The sequence below is a fragment of the Lithobates pipiens genome, unplaced genomic scaffold (genome assembly GCF_037356315.1).
Source record: "Lithobates pipiens isolate NorthernLeopardFrog02 unplaced genomic scaffold, aLitPip1_a1.2 Scaffold_13, whole genome shotgun sequence".
Classification (NCBI taxonomy): domain Eukaryota; kingdom Metazoa; phylum Chordata; class Amphibia; order Anura; family Ranidae; genus Lithobates; species Lithobates pipiens.
This window is the reverse complement of record NW_027507718.1, coordinates 447770850-447790879: the sequence shown is the minus strand read 5'-3', so window position 1 is coordinate 447790879 and position 20030 is coordinate 447770850. Positions and strand designations below refer to the sequence as shown.

Below are 20030 nucleotides of genomic sequence, written 5' to 3'. Positions count from 1 at the left end.
TTCCGACAATATAATCCGATCTGACCTTTTCCATCTGAATTTCCGACCGTGTGTACAGGGCATAAGACTGAGCGATCAAATACCACTGATCGCTCAGTTCTCAGTGTTCCTTGAGCAAAGAGCTGGTAACTACCAATCACCTCTCCCTGCTCTGCACTAGCCCCTGCGCTCGTTGAGAGGCTCTATCCCCAGCCTGGAACAGCTCTATTATGTTAGCCTACAGCAGGCTTCAGCCTGTGGTTGCCTGAATACGGGTCACAGGAGTGCTTTGGCTGTATTCCTTTAAAAATACTATTAAAACCCAGTGGTGCTTAATATTTTTTTGGGGGGGGTGCCTGTTCACTCGCACTACTGACAACCCCCCATGCGGGAGGCAGACAGGAAGGCCGCAATCAGTAGCCTTACCTTAGGAGGCTGATACTGCTCCTCACTCAAGCTTGCCGATGCTGCCGATGCAGGAGGCCAATGCTGTCCCTCGCTCCAGCTTGCCAAGGGGCCGTTGCTTCTCCTCCCAGCCGAACAGGAAGTGGGTCCTGATACCGGATTGGCTGGGAGGCCTAAGACTCCCTCTGGCCAATCAGGTGTCAGGATTTGCTTCCTGATTGGCCGGGAGGAGAAGCAGGATGACATTAGCAAATGTCACACAACTGGGCGGGCTCAGGGCGTAGTGCTCTGTGCCCCGAACTCACCCTTTTTTAAGTCAATTAGGACCTCAGACTCTAATCATGTGCTTAAAAAAAACACATTGAAATCTGCACACCAAGCTCACCCTTTGTTAAGTCAATTAAAGCCTCAGGCTCTAATCACCCCATTGAAATCCATGCGTCCGCCACCCTGCATAAAGATTAGGGATCGGGCTCATGAATTAGAGGGGTGATGCCTCCACTGCTAAAACCTCTGCAATGTATTGTATGTATTGTACATGGGGGACAGTTGTTTTGTTTTTTTCTCAAGAAACCCTAGAATTTGTTATATAACAATAATAGTATTGATGATGATGATGATAATATTAACAACCATAAAAAATATTATATTCAGCAGAACAGAGCAGTTAAGTAGAAAATAAAGAGCACAGTAATCTTTTAATAACTATTAACACTTTTTTAGTTTGCAAGTTTTTATTTTTTTTATTGGTACACGCAGTACATGTACCCATTATTGTAGTTCTTATTACATAATTACTCTGAAATCCCATATCTATTTTTTTTCTGCTGTGTGTGCTTATCATAATGAATCTCACTTATACATGCCAGAAAAAGTATACACTAACCCTACACTGTATTTCCCATTATTTAGAACATTTTCTGGAGCATAGTGGACATGAAAAGGTCACAATAGAAAGGTTTTTCTAAGTGATGAGTGCCGACTGACCAAAAACATTTTTCTTTCCATTTCGCATACAGTACAAGTTTATTTGTGCCGCAACGCAGATTGTTAAAGGTCATACATTTTTTGTCAGCAATTTACTAGGCTCAAAACAGTTATAAATATATCAAGAAAACCACTCAAGAACACATCATAAAGTTTTTAGTTTTTTTTACATACAGTAAATATTCAATTTTTTATGACAAAATATTTTCATGAAGAAATAATATTAAAACAAGTACTTTAACAGGGTTATGCTCCCAGTACAGTATACTTTTCTAATAAATTCGGCTTTGTAATGTAGATATATAGGGGTAAATCTGGCTATACGTTTTTAGTTGTTTTTTTTTATTCAGCCAGGGTGCTAAACAAAAAAAAAAGCTAACAGATTTCTCCATTCACATACATGAGGTGGATGGAGGAATCCTCCGTCAAGACTGGAACATTACATTCTGATAGCAGAACACAGCGCTGTCAAAACACACTGATTGCAGCGGCTGCAGAAACTAATATAAAAACATTATCCAGCTTGTGTGTTCAACAGAAAAAACAAATATATATATAGTGGCGCTAGAGGGATATACTAAACGGAGTTCACAATCATTGGGACATCATAAGACAAGTAATAAGTCCCTTATTAGAGTCCATGAAATGAAATAATGAATAGCAGCACTAGCGGCAGCTCCCTTGTGCCCTGTACACACGGTCGGACTTCCCGATGGAAAAATGTGCGATCGGATCATGTTGTCGGAACATCCGATCGTGTGTGGGCTCCATCTGACTTTTTCCGTCGGAATTTCTGACACACAAAGTTTGAGAGCGGGACCTAAAATTTTCAGACAACAAAATCTGATTGTTTAAATTCCGATCGTGTGTAGACAATTCCGACGGACAAAGTGCCACGCATGTTCAGAATAAATTACGAGACAAAAACTATTGGCTACTGCCCTCTTTATAGGCCCATCATAGGTGTTGTACGTCACCTCGTTCCGAACGAACGAATTTTCTGACAACTTTGTGCGACCGTGTATATGCAAGACAAGTTTGGGCAAAAATGCGTTGGATTTTGACGTCGGAATGTCCAACCGTGTGTATATGGCATTAGAGTGAAGCAACCAGCTCTGTGATATGGAAAAGAAGAACAGAGGGGCGCCAGACTAATTGCATCATTAAAATTACTAGTTTATTAAAAGAAAAGACAAGGGGCAACTCACATTTAATAATAAAGGCACATATACAATGGTCAGGCTCTGGACCTCCTGGGAGCATCCTGGCTTGTTGGCAGAATCAGGCGGTGGCTCTGTGGATGCATGACATGTAAAACATGGCTGATCGCCGCTGTACCCAGCGTGGAACGCAAGATGGTGTCGGACGTGACGTCACTACAAAGGCCACACTAACGTGAAGTGGGCAGTAACGTGTTTCACAGCTTCCGTTTCTTTCTCAGACCTCATGTGAATTGCTCCTTGGCATTTCTTTTAATAAACTATTCATTTTAATGCTGCACTTAGTCTGGCGCCCTCTGTTCTTCTCTTCTCTGTTCAACAGAAGCCAATTAAACAATCAACTACTATCGAGAGGATTCAAAAACATAAAATAAGTGAGAGCACCAACGTCTTAGTGATTAGCATGCAAGGAAACTCCTCTGACCTTGTCAATCAACATAAACTCAAAGTGCAGCCCTACAGTAACTATATAAATCACAATGGTAATGTGTACAATAGTGTAAAACGAATATGTAAAAAAAAAAAGGATCCATTATGTGAAAAGAAAAGTCCTTTGTTTGAAGAAAGCAGAAGTGCTTCTTGTCCTCCTCCCAATAAAGCTCATTCAATCATGAGATAAAAAAATAAAAAAAATTGATATACAAATTTTCTAGATCCATCACATGAGAAATAACTGGTGTTAGGCTGCCACTACCATATATGCACTCACCAGAACTAAATACTAAATACCATGAAAACCACTATTGATTTAATAAAAATGGCATAAAATGCTGCAGCTTATATAAAACACTCCAGTAGAACAAGCAATCTCAACTGGACTTACTCTGTGGCCCGCCAAACCAGTGACCAGAAGTGGCGGAGTGGCGGCAGTATGTAGGCTCCGCCCGACACGTTTCATGCACATGGACATCTTCAGGGGTACGCCATTTAAGAAGAATATAAATCTTTTTTTTTTTACATATTCATTTTACACTATTTTATACATTATCATTGTGACTTATATCTTTACTGTACTGCTACACTTTGAGTATTATCAAAAGAGGACTGCCACACACTGATCAAAATTCAGCTGGACCCTGCTGAACTGGTCAAATTTCCATCATTGTATGGTCAGCTTTAGGGCTCTTTGGTTAGCTCTAGGGCTCTTTTATTGTCCCCCGGCTAGCTGGGGGACAGTAAAAATAGGAGACTGAGACACAGTTTTACCACACTCTGGCCACTTGCCCAAATTCTAACAATACAGCAGGGCCGATCTGTAATGCTTGGATCACTGTTACGGTGCAGTTTTCTAATACAAAAAAACTATTGGGATCAGCGTCGGCTGGTCTATAAGAAGTACAGGGGCGCCACCTCCTAATCTCCATGCCGGGTGCCAGATACGTAGATTTCAACACTTTTTTTTTTAAGCACATAATTAGAGCCTGTGGCTTTAATTGGCTTCAAAAAAGGTTGGGCTCAGGGCACAGAGAACTGCGCCCTGAGCCCACCCACATGTGACAATCAGGACAGGAAGCAGGTCTTAAGATCTGATTGGCCGGGAGAAGAAGCAGGGGACACCTGGATGGGGTAAATGCAGACCTGGCATGGGGGTTTGTTTGCCAGCCCCCCCCCCCCCCCGCCCCGAAAAAAAATGGAGCACCAGCCGCCACCAGTTGGGATATAAGAAAAACAGACATTCATGATGTGGCAGGATAGCCTCATGAATGCCTGTCCTCAGCAGATCACTTTTGAGAGGTATGCATTGCCAGTGTGAAAGAGTTCTTATAAAGAATTTCTAGCCATTTTATTTTGAATGGTCTCAAATAAAGTAGGGAACTTATCCCAGGCACAAAACAGGAAGTGAGAGGAAATTTCCCCAAAGTGAGAGGAAGCTGTCCCTGCAAACAGTACTTTTACCTTCTGTTCCATTGACAACTGTAATATTTTGGATATTTTACCAAATTATGTTGCAGTGCGAATGGACACTGGCACATAAATTGGGAACACAGACAGCAATAGAAACTTGATGGAGATTTTGGCGCTTTTACATTCTATCCAAAATGTTAGAAAAAAAGTTTTATGCTAGAGGTGCACAGTAAACTAATTTAAAGTTAAGCTAAACTAATTTTTAGAAACTTGACTAAAATGGGTTTGTGGTATTGAGTGGAAGCATGAACACATATAACCCTCAACCCCGGGGGTTATACCTGCGGTTCTTAAAATTGATAATGTAAAAGCTAGTTGCACTGCTCTATTCAAATGGATGGAGATGCCAAGGATGACATATTTTATAGAACAGACAGCATGGAAGACCCCAGGCTGTGTGCCAGGGCGGTGAGCGAAGAAGTAAGCCAATTATGGTAGCAGCAGGTTGTGGATTCTGACCCGCTGATGGTGCACATATAAAACCAGTTCAATTTTACTCAGGTAGTTATAGAAGATCAAAGGCGGCTACAACACAAAAGTGAAAAGAAGCTTTCAAAAAAATCCCAAAAAACAAACAGAAGGCCTGCAAACCCCTTGTTGTTCTGGAGCCTGTGGTGAATACTACAATACATAGACCAGAGAAAAACACACCATTCAAAAAATAATATTTTAACAAATTATTAACAAAAAAAAACTATAAACCTAATATTTTACGTAAAAACATACAGTATCTCACAAAAGTGAGTACACCCCTTACATTTTTGTAAATATTTTATTATATATTTTTATGTGACAACACTGAAGAAATTATACTTTGCTACAATATAAAGTAGTGAGTGTACATCTTGTATAACCGTGTAGATTTGCTGTCCCCTCAAAATAGCTCAACACACAGCCATTAGGCTCTGTTTCCACTACTGTGAGTTGTTATGTGACTTGCCACATGTGAAGTCGCATGACACGTCAAAATCCATGTATTTCAATGGTCCTCATTCTAACTGGTGCGACTCAAGTCATAACGACTCCAAAAAGGGTTTTTTCACTACTTTGTTATGACTTCGGTGCGACTTGTTCTCGCATGGCTCTCACCGGTCGCATGACATTGCATCTAAAATCGAGTTGCAAAGTTAAACTGTAAATCACGCGACTTTGGGGTCGCAAAAGTGAAAACGTAGCCTTAATGTCTAAATCTCTGGCAACAAAAGTGAGTACATCCCGAAGTGAAAATGTCCAAATTGGGTCCAATTAGCCATTTTCCCTCCCTGGTGTCATGCGACTCATTAGTGTTACAAGGTATCAGGTGTGAGTGGGGAGCAGGTGTGTTAAATTTGGTGTTATCACTCTCACTCTCTCATGCTGGTCACTGGAAGTTCAGCATGGCACCTTATGGCAAAGAACTTCTGAGCATCTGAAAAAAAGAATTGTTACTCTACATAAAGATGGCCTAGGATATAGGAAGATTGCCAAGACCCTGAAACTGAGCTGCAGAACAGTGGCCAAGGCCAGACAGCGGTTTAACAGGACAGGTTCCACTCAGAACAGGCCTCACCATGGTCGACCAAAGGAGTTGAGTACGCATGCTCAGCCTTATATCCAGAGGTTGTCTTTGGGAAATAGATGTATGAGTGCTCTGCCAGCATTGCTGCATAGGTTGAGCCTGTCAGCCTGTCAGTGCTCAGACCATACACTGCACATTGCATCAAATTGGTCTGCATGGCTGTTATCTCAGAAGGAAGCCTCTTCTAAAGATAATGCACAAGAAAGCCCACAAACAGTTTGCTGAAGATAAGCAGACTAAGGGCAGGGATTACTGGAACCATGTGCTGTGGTCTGATGAGACCAAGATAAACTTATTTGGTTCAGATGGTGTCAAGCGTGTGTGGCGGCAACCAGGTGAGGAGTACAAAGTGTGCCTTACCTACAGTCAAGCATGGTGGTGGCAATGTCATGATCTGGGGCTGCATGAGTGCTGCCGGAACTGGGGAACTACAGTTCATTGAGGGAACCATGAATGCCAACATGTACTTTGACATACTGAAGCAGAGCTTAATTCCCTCCTTTCGGAGACTGGGCCGTAGGGCAGTATTTCAACATGATAATGAACCCAAACACACCTCTAAAATGATCACTGCCTTGCTAAAGAAGCTGATGGTAAAGGTGATGGACCGGCCAAGCATGTCTCCAGACCTAAACCCTATTGAGCATCTGTGGGGCACTGTCAGGTCTCTAACATCCAACAGCTCCATGATGTGGTCAGTGGAAGAGGACTCCAGTGACAACCTGTGAAGCTCTGGTGAACTCCATGCCCAAGAGGGTTAAAGCAGTGCTGGAAAATAATGGTGGCAACACAAAATATTGACACATTGGGCCTAATTTGGCCATTTTCACTCACTTTTGTTGCCAGCGGTTTAGACATTAATGGCTGTGTGTTGAGTTGTTTTGAGGTTACAGCTAATTTACACTGTTATACAAGCTGTACACTCTCTACTTTACACTGCAATTGCAATACATTGTAATTTCTTCAGTGTTGTCACATGAAAATATATAACAAAATATTTACAAAAATGTCAAGGGGTGTACTCACTTTTGTGAGATACTGTATATTGGCACAGTCATGTGGACAGATTATAACTCTTATAAACAAAGCAAAAAAAAAACTAATATGGTAAGATTATCCCTAGGGCTTTCTTTCAGCTGGGTCTATTGATGATAGCTGCTGGGCAGATCTATTGTTGTAGAACATCTATTGTTGCTGGTGGCAATCTATTGTTGCTGGGGGGTCATTTGTTGCTTGGATGGATCTAGTGTTAAGGGAGGGGTCAATTGTTGCTTTCCACTGTGAGATCTACTGTATTGTTGTTGGTGAGGATCTATTGTTGCTAGGGGATCAACTGTTGCTTGGGAGGATCAACTGTTGAAGGAGGGATTTATTGTTGTTGCTTTCTACTAGGAGATTTACGGTATTATTGCTGGCTGGGGTCTAATGTTGCTGGGGGGGAAACTATTGTTGTTGTAGGGGTGTCTACTGTTGCCGGGAGGATCTATTGTTGTTGGCTGCATGGAATCTATTTTGCTGATTTTCTTGTTATCATGAACAAATTCCATACTGATTAAATAGCACCATAAAATGATACTTGGTTCTGTATTCTGTAAAAGGGGAGGTACTGTGAGGTGGGTAGGGGGTTGAACCAAGGGACTGTACTCAGAGGTAAGTAGAGGGGTGAAGACAAGTGGTGATTCAGAAAGAGGGAGTACCTGCACCTATTATCTGAGAAAAAAAGTCCTGAACACCGCTTTAAAACATATCACACACTACTACAAATAGTACAAATAACTCAAAACTGCAAGCAGAAATAGTTACCTTATTCGGTGGCCCAGCAGCCTTCTTCCTACAATTCAGAACCAACAGCCCTGCTTTGTATGTGAGAACGTCAATGGTCCATTCACAACTTGGGAGCATTAGAGAGAGGAATTAGATAGCTATTGTGCTTATTCCGATTCCTCTGAACAGAACGATCATTTAAACTTGGGGGTGCACAGCAAGGTGAAATATTAGAGATACCTGGAGTTCAGCTTTAGCCACTTGACCACTGGGCACTTAAACACCCTTAATAACTAGACCAATTTTCAGCTTTTGGTGCTCTCACATTTTGAATGACAATTACTCAGTCATGTAACACTGTACTCATATGACATTTTTGTTCTTTTTTTCACACAAATAGAGCTTTCTTTTGGTGGTATTTAAACACCACTGGGTTTTTTATTTTTTGTGCTATAAAAGAAAAAAGACCGAAAATTCTGTAAAAAAAATGAAATTTTCTTCGTTTCTGTTATAAAATTTAGCAAATTAGTAATTTTTCTTTATAAATTTTGGCCAAAATTTATACTACTACATATCTTTGGTAAAAATAAGTACAAATTGGTGGATATTATTTGGTCTTTGTGAAAGTTATAGAGTCCACATGCTATGGTGCCAATATCTGAAAATTGATCACACCTGAAGGACTGACGGTCTATTTCAATTCTTGAGTCCCTAACATGCCATAAAAGTACAAATACCCCCCAAATGACCCCTTTTTGGAAAGAAGACATTCCAAGGTATTTAGTAAGAGGCATGAAGAGTTTTTTGAAGTTGTAATTTTTTACCACAATTCTTTGCAAAATAAAGATTTTTTTGACTTTTTTTTTCACAAAATTGTCATATTATCAGTTTATTTCTGACACACAGCATATGCATACCACAAATTACACCCCAAAACACATTCTGCTATTACTCCCGCGTATTGCAATACCACATGTGTGAGACTTTTACACAGCGTGGCCACATACAGAGGCCCAACATGCAGGGAGCGCCATCAGGCGTTCTAGAGCACCCAGGACAATTCTGACATTTCTCTCCTACATGTAAAAATCATAATTTATTTGCTAGAAAATTACATAGAACCCCAAAACATTATATATTTTTTTTTAGTAAAGATCCTAGAGAATACAATGGTGATCGTTGCTACTTTTTATCTCGCACGGTATTTGCGCAGCAATTTTTTGAACGTGTTTTTTTTAGAAAAAAAAACAGTTTTGTGCTTAAAAAAAAAACAGTAAAGTTAGCCCAATTTTTGCAGAATGTGAAAGATGAAGTTATGCTGAGTAAATAGCATGTCAATCTAACATGTCACTCTTCAAAATTGCACACGCTCGTGGAATGGCGTCCAACGTCGCTACTTAAAAATCCCCATAGGCGATGCTTTAACATTTTTTACTGGTTACATCTTTTGAGTTACAGAGGAGGTCTAGAGCTAGAATTATAGCTCTTGCTCTAATGTTCGCAGCGATACCTCACATGTGTGGTTTGAACACCGTTTTCATATGTAGGCGGGACTTTAGTATGCGTTCGCTTCTGCATGCGAGCACATGGGGACAGGGGCGCTTTAAATTTTGTAAACATGTAAACATCCCTTGTAATAGGAATATAACATGACAGGTCCTCTTTACAGTGATATATGGGGTCAATAAGACCCCACATCTCACCTCTAGGCTGGGAAGCCTGAAATAAAAAAAAAGATTCTGGCTTTGATCGTATTGGCGAGTCGGTAGAAGCACCGGAGGGCGGAAGAGGAGGGGGGGGAGTCTATGGCTGGGTATTGCAGGGTATCACAGAGTATGGCTGGGTATTGCAGGGTATCTCTGAGTATGGCTGGGTATCTCCGAGTATGGCTGGGTATCTCCAAGTATGGCTGGGTATGGCAATTTATGGCAGAGTATTGGCAGGGTATTGCAGGGTATTGGCAGGGTATTGCAGAGTATTGGCAGGGTATTGCAGAGTATTGGCTGGTATTGCAGAGTATTGGTGGGTATTGCAGAGTATTGGCAGGGTATTGCAGAGTATTGGCTGGTATTGCAGAGTATTAGCAGGGTACTGCAGAGTATTGGCAGGGAATTGAGGGGTTAAATTCGGTGAGCAGCGATGTGGGCACTGCAGATGCAGCCCACAGCGCTGCTGACACCGATCTCTCCCCTCTCACTCTCACTGTAACAACGGTTTGTTTACAAGTGATCACTCCATCATTTGACGGAGCGATCACGTGGTAAACGGGCGCGATGAGTGGCCCTTTACCATGATCCATGATGTGCCGGGTCCACACGGATGCTCTCGAGTGCGTGCCCCAGGGGGTGCGCGAGAGCGGAATTCTGGGAGCACATCATACGACGGCCTCTCAGAGTTAAGAAACCGCCCTGTAGCCGTCATTCGGCTATGGGGCAGTTGTTAAGTGGTTAAAGGGGTTGTAAAGGTTCATGTTTTTTCACCTTAAAGCATCCTTATGATCATTGGCCTCTCAGCCCCCCATTTTACTTACCTAAGCCCTGGAAAGTCCTGCATCGCAAATACGCTCTTACTTTGCTCGGTCAACTCGGCTCTTCATTGGATGGATTGATAGCCGCATGGCCATTGGCTTGCGCTGCTGTCAATCAACTCCAATGACACAAGGGCTGGGGGGATGGGGCCAATTCCTGTAGACGCCTATGGACGCCGAATAAAGGACACGGGAGCGAGCCCGCAAGGTAACCCCCTTGAGAGAGCGCTTCCCAGAGGGGGTTATCAGAAGCTGGGAGGAGCCGAGACAGCCACCGAGGGACCCCAGAAGATGAGGATTGGGGCCACTCTGAAAACTAGCTGCACAGTGGAGGTAAGTATGACATGTTTGTTATTTAAAAAAAAAAATTCAAACCTTTAGTGTCACTTTAAGGTACATATAGGAGTATATTTAAAAGCAGCTAATGTGACATTCACCAAACATTTACTACAAGTTTGTAGCACCCTCTAGTGTGTGCTACTAGAATAAGAGTAGGCAAATCTTAGGCCGCGTACACACGCGCGGACTGTTCGCCCAACTTTGTCCGCTGAACAGTGTTTGGGCGGACAGTCCGCTCGTGTGTGGGCTTTCAGCGGACAGTTTCAGCGGACAGTTTGACGAACAAGGTTTTTCGGAAATTCCGTAAAACTGTCCGCTGAAACCTTGTTTGAGCGAACAGTCCGCCCGTGTGTAGGCTTGTTCGTCAAACTAAGTTCCGCGCATGCTCAGAAAGGATTTACACGCCGAAAGTTATAATGCATATATATAGTGTATAGGACGTCGTATTCTTCGTCCCGTCGTACGTGCCGTTCACGTCATCGCGCACGGTTTCAGCAAACTGTTCGTTCGTCGTGTGTGGCCATGTCCGTCCATGCTAATTTTGAGCGGACTGTTTGCCGAAACTGTTTGACGGACAAAGTTGGGCGAACAGTCCCCGCGTGTGTACGCGGCCTTAGTCTGGCCCAGGGATAAACCAGAGTCACTGAATCTGGGTCAGGGTTATTAGAGTCCAGGGCTGGGTGACTCATCGAGGCAGCTATCTGGTGCCTCCCCCTGTTTTTAGAATGTTGGAAAACATTCTAGAAGATAGTGGGCGGAAGCTAGGAGAGGTTGCCTTGAATATATAGGGGCCCTTAGCCAATCCCCAGGTTGGGGGCCTGGCAGGGAACTAAGGAGCCCTTAAATAGACGTGCCAGCAGGGAAGTTGGGTGGAAGATGGAGAAGCAGTGCTGAGGGAGTCCGTCGGTGGCCCTTGAGGGACCCCTAACTGGGGAAGGGTTTTACCTCAGGCTGGAGCTCGGGAGGCTGGCATTGAAGGATCCCACCACAGGAGGCAGTTGAAGGGACCCTAACTGGAAAGGCCGCGGGAGTAAGGAGAGACAGTGGGTAGATCAGCATGGTGCAGCGACAGACAAGAGGAGAGACTGCCAGCGGTAGCAAGTCTCTCTTGTAGACAGTAATGTGCCAAGTCTTTATCTAACATTGCCCTGGGGAGTCTTCATGTTTGTATCAGGCAGGAGGACTGGGAAGAGAAAGCAGCCAGGTGGGCTAGCATTTTCTGCAAGCAGTGGAACTGGGATCAGTGTTTACAGGGAACAGAAGGTGGTGCTAGATGTTGTTTGCTCCCCATGTGCTGCTTCACTAAGCGACTGGGTGTTCCTAGCCTGTAATGGGCTGTTGTTGTGACTGGCTGTGCAGCAGTGGGGAACTCTGACATCAGAAACTCCTATGGGGGTAGTGATACAGGTGTATGCTTTTGGTGCAGGTGGATGAAGTAATATGTACACATTCATACAGTCAGAAACACCACTACACTAAAACAGTCTATGGGCATGTGCTGTTCCTGGCCCTATGAATTTGTACTTATTATGTGGCCCAATGATAGTTTTGATATAAGACACAAATAACTGCAGGTACTGTATGGTGTTTCATAAGGAACTACACCAAGTGAAGTGCGTACAAGGGCGTAGCATAAGGGATTGCAGGGGTCACAATCGCAACCCCACCCCTAGCTCCAGGGGGCCCCTGCAGCATCCCTGTTATATTATCATATCCTCCACATAATCCAGCTCTGATCTGCTCTAGGGCCCCACAGCCACGCTCCATTACTGGGCTTCTACTTTGCTTCTACTTTGCCACAGTCCACACCCCTCTGTTCCCATTGGTAGGGACAAGCTGTGAGCAATTTCCTGAATGGAGAGGAGCAAGAGGTGAGAACAGCCCAGGATGTGGAAGCGTCTGGGCTGTGTGCTGGTAACATGGAATGGTAACCGAGCTCAGCGAAGCAAGAGGAGGAGATTGCCGTCCTGTAGCCACGATGTCACTGGTGAGGTATGACACTGCTCAGTGTCTCCTAGCCACCAGTTGGGATTCTCTGTACACACCCACACGGGGATGTCTACTTACCCCACTTCCCTGACAACCAGGGAAAAGACACACCCTCCCAGATCTAAGTTGCCCCCACCTCCAAAGCCCCCTGATGACCCACTCCACCCTGCATGCTGTGCCTGACTACTAAGCTTCTTTCCCAGTACAGCACTCTATACTGTTCTTCCACCGTAGGGCTGAAATCTTATTACTTTACAACACAGCCAGTTAGCCCTGATCTGCATAGTGTGTATCTGCCTACTGCAACTAATCTGCCGTTCCGACCAGAGAATTTCACAAGTCAGAAGGGAAACATAAAAGCTAGATACACCCTGTGAAGTCTGACAGACTGTGTGTAAAGGAATGTGATTTCAGCCCTGTGTAGTGTGGTGGTGGTGGTGGTGGGGGCTGTATACAGTGCTGGGATGAGAAAGTAGCACTGCCAAGTGACCTGCCAGGGGTCCCTGTTCTCTGATTCTCCAGCAGTGATCCCTGTCTTCAAATTCTCCAGCGGTAATCCCTGTCCTCTGATTCTCCAGTGGTAATCCCTGTCCTCTAATGTAAAGAGGAACTCTGTGAATTTAAAACTCTTAAACCCATTTGAGTATATGGCGTGCAGTGGATGTATCTGCACGCACGTTGGAAGTAGTGGGGGGGGGGGGGGGGCAGATCAACTTTTGCATCGGGGCCCACAAGCTTCAAGCTATGCCTCTGAGTGTGTATGTACCCTTGGAATTGAACACGTTAAACGTTTCCTAATAATGTATGTTCTCCACATGTATGCAATTAAAATAATAGTAAATTAAATTTTCCCATACCAAAGAAAACGGTTCCCTCTCTCCTTTAACGACTGCATTCTCATGGTAGATGATGTAATGCCTGTGTAGCTCCAAACCCTCTTCTTACTCTATCCCAGCGGATTAAATTTCCAGCAGAACAACAAGTCCTATGAAAGTAACATTATTGTCTTCACCATAAATCCTTTTTTTCGTGTGTGTTTTGCCTCATTGCCTTAAAAATTTCTGGATGGATTTCATTGCTCTGGTTTTACTGTTGCTTTCCTAAACCCCGCTGATACAGAGTTTGCTGTTCCTTCCAGAGGTTGGGTCATTCCATTTTACCTCATGCTAATATTATTCATGCTTTGTGGTACTGAAACAAATTCTCATGGTAAATTAAAAGCTTGCTTTTAAAACTACAAGCCCAATGATTTTCTTTGTGTGGCAAAGTCCTGAGGCCCCTGAAGCCCAATGGTGATCTCCAGCATTAGGGACAGCTGACATCCTTCAGTGTAGAGTGGGTTACAAAGCATGGTGGGTGTAATGCAAGATGAACAGATGGGCGCCAGACACTTTTTGAATGCAAAGAGATTGATTGACTTTTAAACAGAACTGTGGTAGAGAGGATTAGGGCCAGGACACCCTTAGGTAGATGCAATGTTAATTGGCAGACTCTGAGACTTCTATAGGTAGACAGCTATGCAAGTGAAGGCCTCCAGCTAGACACCATTTCTGTAAAGGTAGGACTGCTGTTTCCTATGGCAACAATTTTGTAGCTGTTACTAACAGTAAAGATAGTCAACTATCTGCAACGCGAACAGTTCTCTTTACCCCACACTCACTCACTGTGAGTCTTCACTCAACAAGGTCCCAGTCTCTCTCACTAGAATTCAGATCCACTAGACACTGAATTCCCTGTGCTCTTTCTCTGTAGCACTCAGTGTCTTCCTCAAGCATCACCCCCCCTTCACTGCTGGGTTCCTGGCTTGGCATTCACATATACTCCTCAAGCATCAACTCTACTGTCCCGCTGTGTCCCTGACTTGGCACTTGCTGATGCTTTCCCTATTCACTGTCCCCAGCTGGCAAGAAGTCTGCTCTGGTACTGGCCTCAGCTTACTCATAATGGTCTCTGGTAGCAAGGTGGACAGCTTCCCCTCTACCCCAAGCCGGCAGAACCGTTACTTCTGGTTGGACTACAAGCCTGCAGGCCCAACCCTGCACTACTTCTGGATAGGCTCTCAGATAGCCTAGCAGCCAGATGTCCCTGGGATAGGCCTTAGGTTTCTGGCCTAGCAGCCCGGGGCAATATGACACATGTCCATCCAGACAGCCGTCCAGGTGGCACGGAACCCCGAACACCTGATTCCACCATAATAAATAGGTTCTCCCAGCAGGCCAAGGGACCCAAGAAAATCCCTGCCCATTGGCCGATACACCACATTCATTCCTAATCTGTCCTTGCAATGCCCTTGTCTTATCTAATGTCACCAGATACCCGGCCACCTAGCGACAGAAGAGAGAAGTGCAACAATTCCAGAATTAGGGCAAAATCATTTGACCTCCTAACAATTGCTTCCTAACAGTCTGACACACCGCAACTCCAATCTAGGTAAAGAGTCTCTGATGAAGATTCTTTACCACGCAATCAGCTGTGTCCAATCATGGCTGATCACGATGTAAACAGGAAGACGCAAGTAGAGGAGAGCCGATCGGCTGCTCCTCTGATGGGGGGGTCTTTGCTGATTGATTATCAGCGCAGCCCCCTGAGAATGCCCACACTGGACCACCAGGGATGCACCCAGACCACCAGGTATGCCACCCTAGACCCCTAGGGATGCCAACCAGTGCCCACAATAGATGCCAATCAGTGCTCACATGAAAATTTACTTATTTACAAAGTTTTGTAACTGAAACAAAAATTTGTATTTATTTTTTCAAAATTGTGAGGGGTGTACTCACTTTTGTGAGATACTGTATATACCTCTTGAAATTTTCCACATTTTGTCATGTTACAACCAAAAATATAAATGTATTTTATTGGGATTTTATGTGATAGACCAACACAAAGTGGCACATAATTGGGAAATAAATATGTGAAAAGTGTGGCATGCATTTGTATGGCGCCCCTCTGAGTCAATACTTTGTAGAACCACATTTCACTGCAACAGCTGCAAGTCTTTTTGGAGATGTCTCTAACAGCTTTGCACATCTAGAGAGTAACATTTTTGAACATTCTTCTTTGCAAAATAGCTCAAGCTCTGTCAGATTGGATGGAGAGCATCTGCGAACAACGATTTTAAAGTTTTGCCACAGATTCTCAATTGGATTTAGGTCTGGACTTTGGGCCATTCTAACACATGAATATGCTTTGATCTAAACCAGGGATATGAAATTAGCAGACTTCCAGCTGTTGCAGAACTACAAGTCCCATCATGCCTCTGCCTCTGGGTGTCATGCTTGTGGCTGTCATAGTCTTGCTATGCCTCATGGGACTTGTAGTTCTGCAACACCTGGAGGTCCGCTAATTGCATATCCCTGATCTAAACCATTCCATTGTAGCTCTGGCTGTATGTTTTGAGTAGTTGTCCTGCTGGAAGGTGAACCTCTGACACAGTATCAAGTCTTTTGCAGACTCTAACAGGTTTTTTCTAAGATTGCCCTGTATTTGGCTCCATCCATCTTTCCTCAACTCTGACCAGCTTACCTGTCCCTGCTGAAGAAAAGCATCCAGACAACATAATGCTGTCACCACTATGTTTCACTGTGGGGATGGTGTGTTCAGAGTGATGTGCAGTGTTAGTTTTCCACCACACAGCATTTTACTTTTAGGCCAAAAAGTAAAATTTTGTTCTTATCTGACCAGAGCACCTTCTGCATGTTTTCTGTGTCCCCCACATGGCTTCCCGCAAACTGCAAAGGGACTTCTTATGGTTTTCTATAAACAATGGCTTTCTTCTTTCCACTCTTCCATAAAGGCCAGATTTGTGGAGTGCACGACTAATATTAATAATGTTCTCCCACCTGAGCTGTGGATCTCTGCAGCTCCTCCAGAGTCTCCATGGGCCTCTTGGCTGCTTCTCTGATTAATGCTCTCCTTGCCCGGCCTGTCAGTTTAGGTGGACCGCCATGTCTTGGTAGGTTTGTAGTTGGGCCATACTCTTTTCATTTTCGGATGATTGATTGAACAGTGCTCCGTGAGATGTTCAAAGCTTGGGATATTTTTTGATAACCTAACCCTGCATTAAACTTCTCCACAACTTTATCCCTGACCTGTCTGATGTGTTCCTTGGCCTTCATGATGCTGTTTGTTCATTAAGGTTCTCTAATAAACCTCAGAGGGCTTCACAGAACAGCTGCATGTATACTGAGATTAAATTATACAAAGGTGGACTCTATTTACTAATTTGGTGACTTCTGAAGGCAATTCGTTCCACTAGATTTTAGTTAGGGGTATCAAAGTAAAGGGGGCGGAAAAAAAATGTACGCCACACTTTCCAGATATTTCTTTGTAAAACCATTTATCATTTTCCTTCCACTTTACAATTACTGTATTTATCGGTGTATAACACGCACAGGTGTATAACACGCACATTCATTTTAAGAGGGAAGTTTTGGGAAAAAAACGTACATTTTAAATAAGGCAGCTAAAATGTAAGTATTTGCGTATAACACGCACACACTATTTGCACCCGATTTTCATGGTGAAAAAGTGAGTGTTATACGCCAATAAATACAGTATATGCCACTTTGTGTTGGTTCAGCACATAAAAGCCCAATAATATTAATTTACGTTTTTGGTTGTAACATGACAAAATGTGGAAAATGTCAAGGGGTGTGAACTTTTTATCAAGGCACTGTATATATATATATATATATATATATATATATATATATATATATATATATATAAAACATACTTTATTAAAGGCCTTTCCTGCTTTCCCTAACACATGGGGTTAATAAAAAAGCTAACTTCACATCACATACATTCTCCATTCCACCAGCCGGCAGACCTGAGGCACTGTTCTCTGTTTACTCCCCTTCTGTCTCAGTCGACTGAGTTCAATACAGTACATGAGCCAGTCAGCTCTATAAGGTTCTACATGTGTCCATATATTAGTCCATGAGCTAAGATATGTTGTTTTTGCTTTTAATATAGTTTAAATAAAGTCCTAAAAATGTTAATTGTTTTATAAATATGGTAAATATGAAATATTCCATGTGAATTGTCCATATTTACTACTTCCAGACCATAGGTGGTGCGCTAAACAAGGTCCGAGATTAGATGTTGTGCTAAACAAAAACCTTAATGACTCATAACTAATGGACTTGCACAGTCTTATTAGAAAGCCCATGATATATTTCAAACAGTGTCATACATATATATACTCTGTATTAAATGTATTTTTAAAATAGAGATTAATATAAATAATTTGAAAATATAAAATCACAGTTTATAAAATTGTGAAAGAAAGTTAGAATATGTTTGGTCAAATACTGTATAAAGCAAATCTAAATTCTACAGTTTTGTATCAAAACACTAATAAATTGGGCAGAGGCCATAAATTGAGCAGAGATACACATGCCTACCAGTTATAGAAAGCAAGTGCCATGGAGCCCTGGATCTAGATCTGTGGTGGTCATCTTACTTGATATAGGGGGCCTTAAATGCAGCCCCTAAAATCATCAAAGGGACACACATAATATTCAGTGAATGCAATTCTCTGCAGTTCTTTGTCAGAGAATGCAGAATTGCAACAGGAGATGGTCAGAGACTATGGGCATGCTGAACAAAATAGTCATCATAGAGTGCAGGCATGCTACAGAGGATTGTCAGAGAGGGCAAGTATGCTATAGGAGTTCTTAGAGATTGGGGACATGTTTCATTAATATGATAGACTAGAAACAATTTAGATGAGACTTCTAAAAAGCACTCCCTCCCCCCACAAATCAGAGTATCCCCACTCTGTCCTAAACAGCTCATGACTAAATGGTAATTGGTGCTCTTTTCCTTCATCCATCTCCTTTCCCTGCCTGCTGTCAGGGATTGTCTCTGGTAATAGACAGGGGAGAGGCAATAGGGCTGGAGTATGAATATGTCCTTCTTTGGCCAACCACTGGGAATTTTTATACCAGTGATGCATGCTGGGAAAGGGTAAAAATATTTGGGTTAACCTTGAGGATTTTTACCCCCAGACTTAGGCTTGGGGAAGAGTGATTTCACTTTTGCTAATCTCCTAGGCCTGCTGTGTAAGGGAGAGCTACGTTTGAAGGTCAGGCCTTGGTTAATATCTGAAGCTATCTGCCTGGAATGGAATGGAGGAAGCAAAATTCAAGCTAGAGTACTAGGGAAAAGAATCTCTGCCATAGGAGATGTCATGGATAGCTGTGGGCAACCAGAGCCTTTCAGAGGTTCTAGCCAAGGCAGTGTCAGGGTACTGCTAAATTACAGGAAATAGTAGTAAGCTTAGGAACGTAAAGATAATAAACTGGGACTGGATACTGGAGTCTGTGCAGAATTGTCTTCTGGATGTCTGAGCCCTCTCACTTTTGGCTAAGTGCTGCCAAAAAATACAAGTTTATGTGTCAAAGTGGCAGGCACCCAATGTCTTCCATTGATGCTCCACCATTTACTCTGGAATCATAGGCTTGTCTTGCAAGTTTTGGGGGGATCCTCACATGCCTCTACACCTGTTAAATGCCTGCTACGAGTGCTTCCACATTTTTGCTCCCTAGCTTTTCAAAATGACTTTTACCACATTTACCATCTCTCTCTGTAAGAAAAAAACATAAAAAGAAAAAATTGATGGACAGTGTGCCGGATACTGTAAAAAAAAAAAAAAAAGCGAACAGAACTTTTGTATTAACTTACATAAGTTGGTAAAACTTAAAATGTTGGAGGAGTAACTCTTCCTCTATAGTGATTCTTCTTTTTTATTGCAGTTAAATAATGAAATTCAAGCAGAACTATTGAGTTCCTGATGAAGGAGCGGTGCAGGCTGTCCGACAACCACAAAAGGCTACAGAATGTTTACGGAAATGAAACCATTGACAAGAGCAATGTGCTTAGATGGATGTAGATGTTTTGGGGAAACCAGACCTGAAGACAAACCACGTAGTGGGAGACCATCAATGTTGGACAGCCTGTATCACTCCTTTGTCAAGAACTCAGTGATGGCACGTTGCTTCTGCTTGGAAGCCATTATTTACCTACAATGAAAAAGAAGAAGAGTTAGACTGGCCATACATGAATCATTATTTTTTTCCGTTCAACTGGTGAGTTGAATAAAAGGAAATGACTCGTTTCCTCCGTCCACACATTTGATGTGGATGGAGGAATCCCTCCTGCTGAACTATTCTATTCTGACAGTGAGGAAACTTCTCCACTGTCAGAACACACTAATCAGCACCGCCGGCTATAGCCAGCAGCACTGATTGAGAATTTTTATTCCAACAGGCTGGTGGTGGACAAGTTGATCGATAGATTGACTTGTGTACAACCAGCCTTTTCCTACTTTGATTGAATTTTGACCGAT

The 20030-nt window shown here is 43.0% G+C and overlaps 1 protein-coding gene across 5 annotated transcripts in view; it reads right to left on the bottom strand.

The window, feature by feature from the left end:
- LDB2 (LIM domain binding 2) overlaps window positions 1–20030 on the bottom strand; it is a 596196-nt gene that overhangs the window by 530760 nt on the left and 45406 nt on the right. The window lies entirely within an intron of this gene.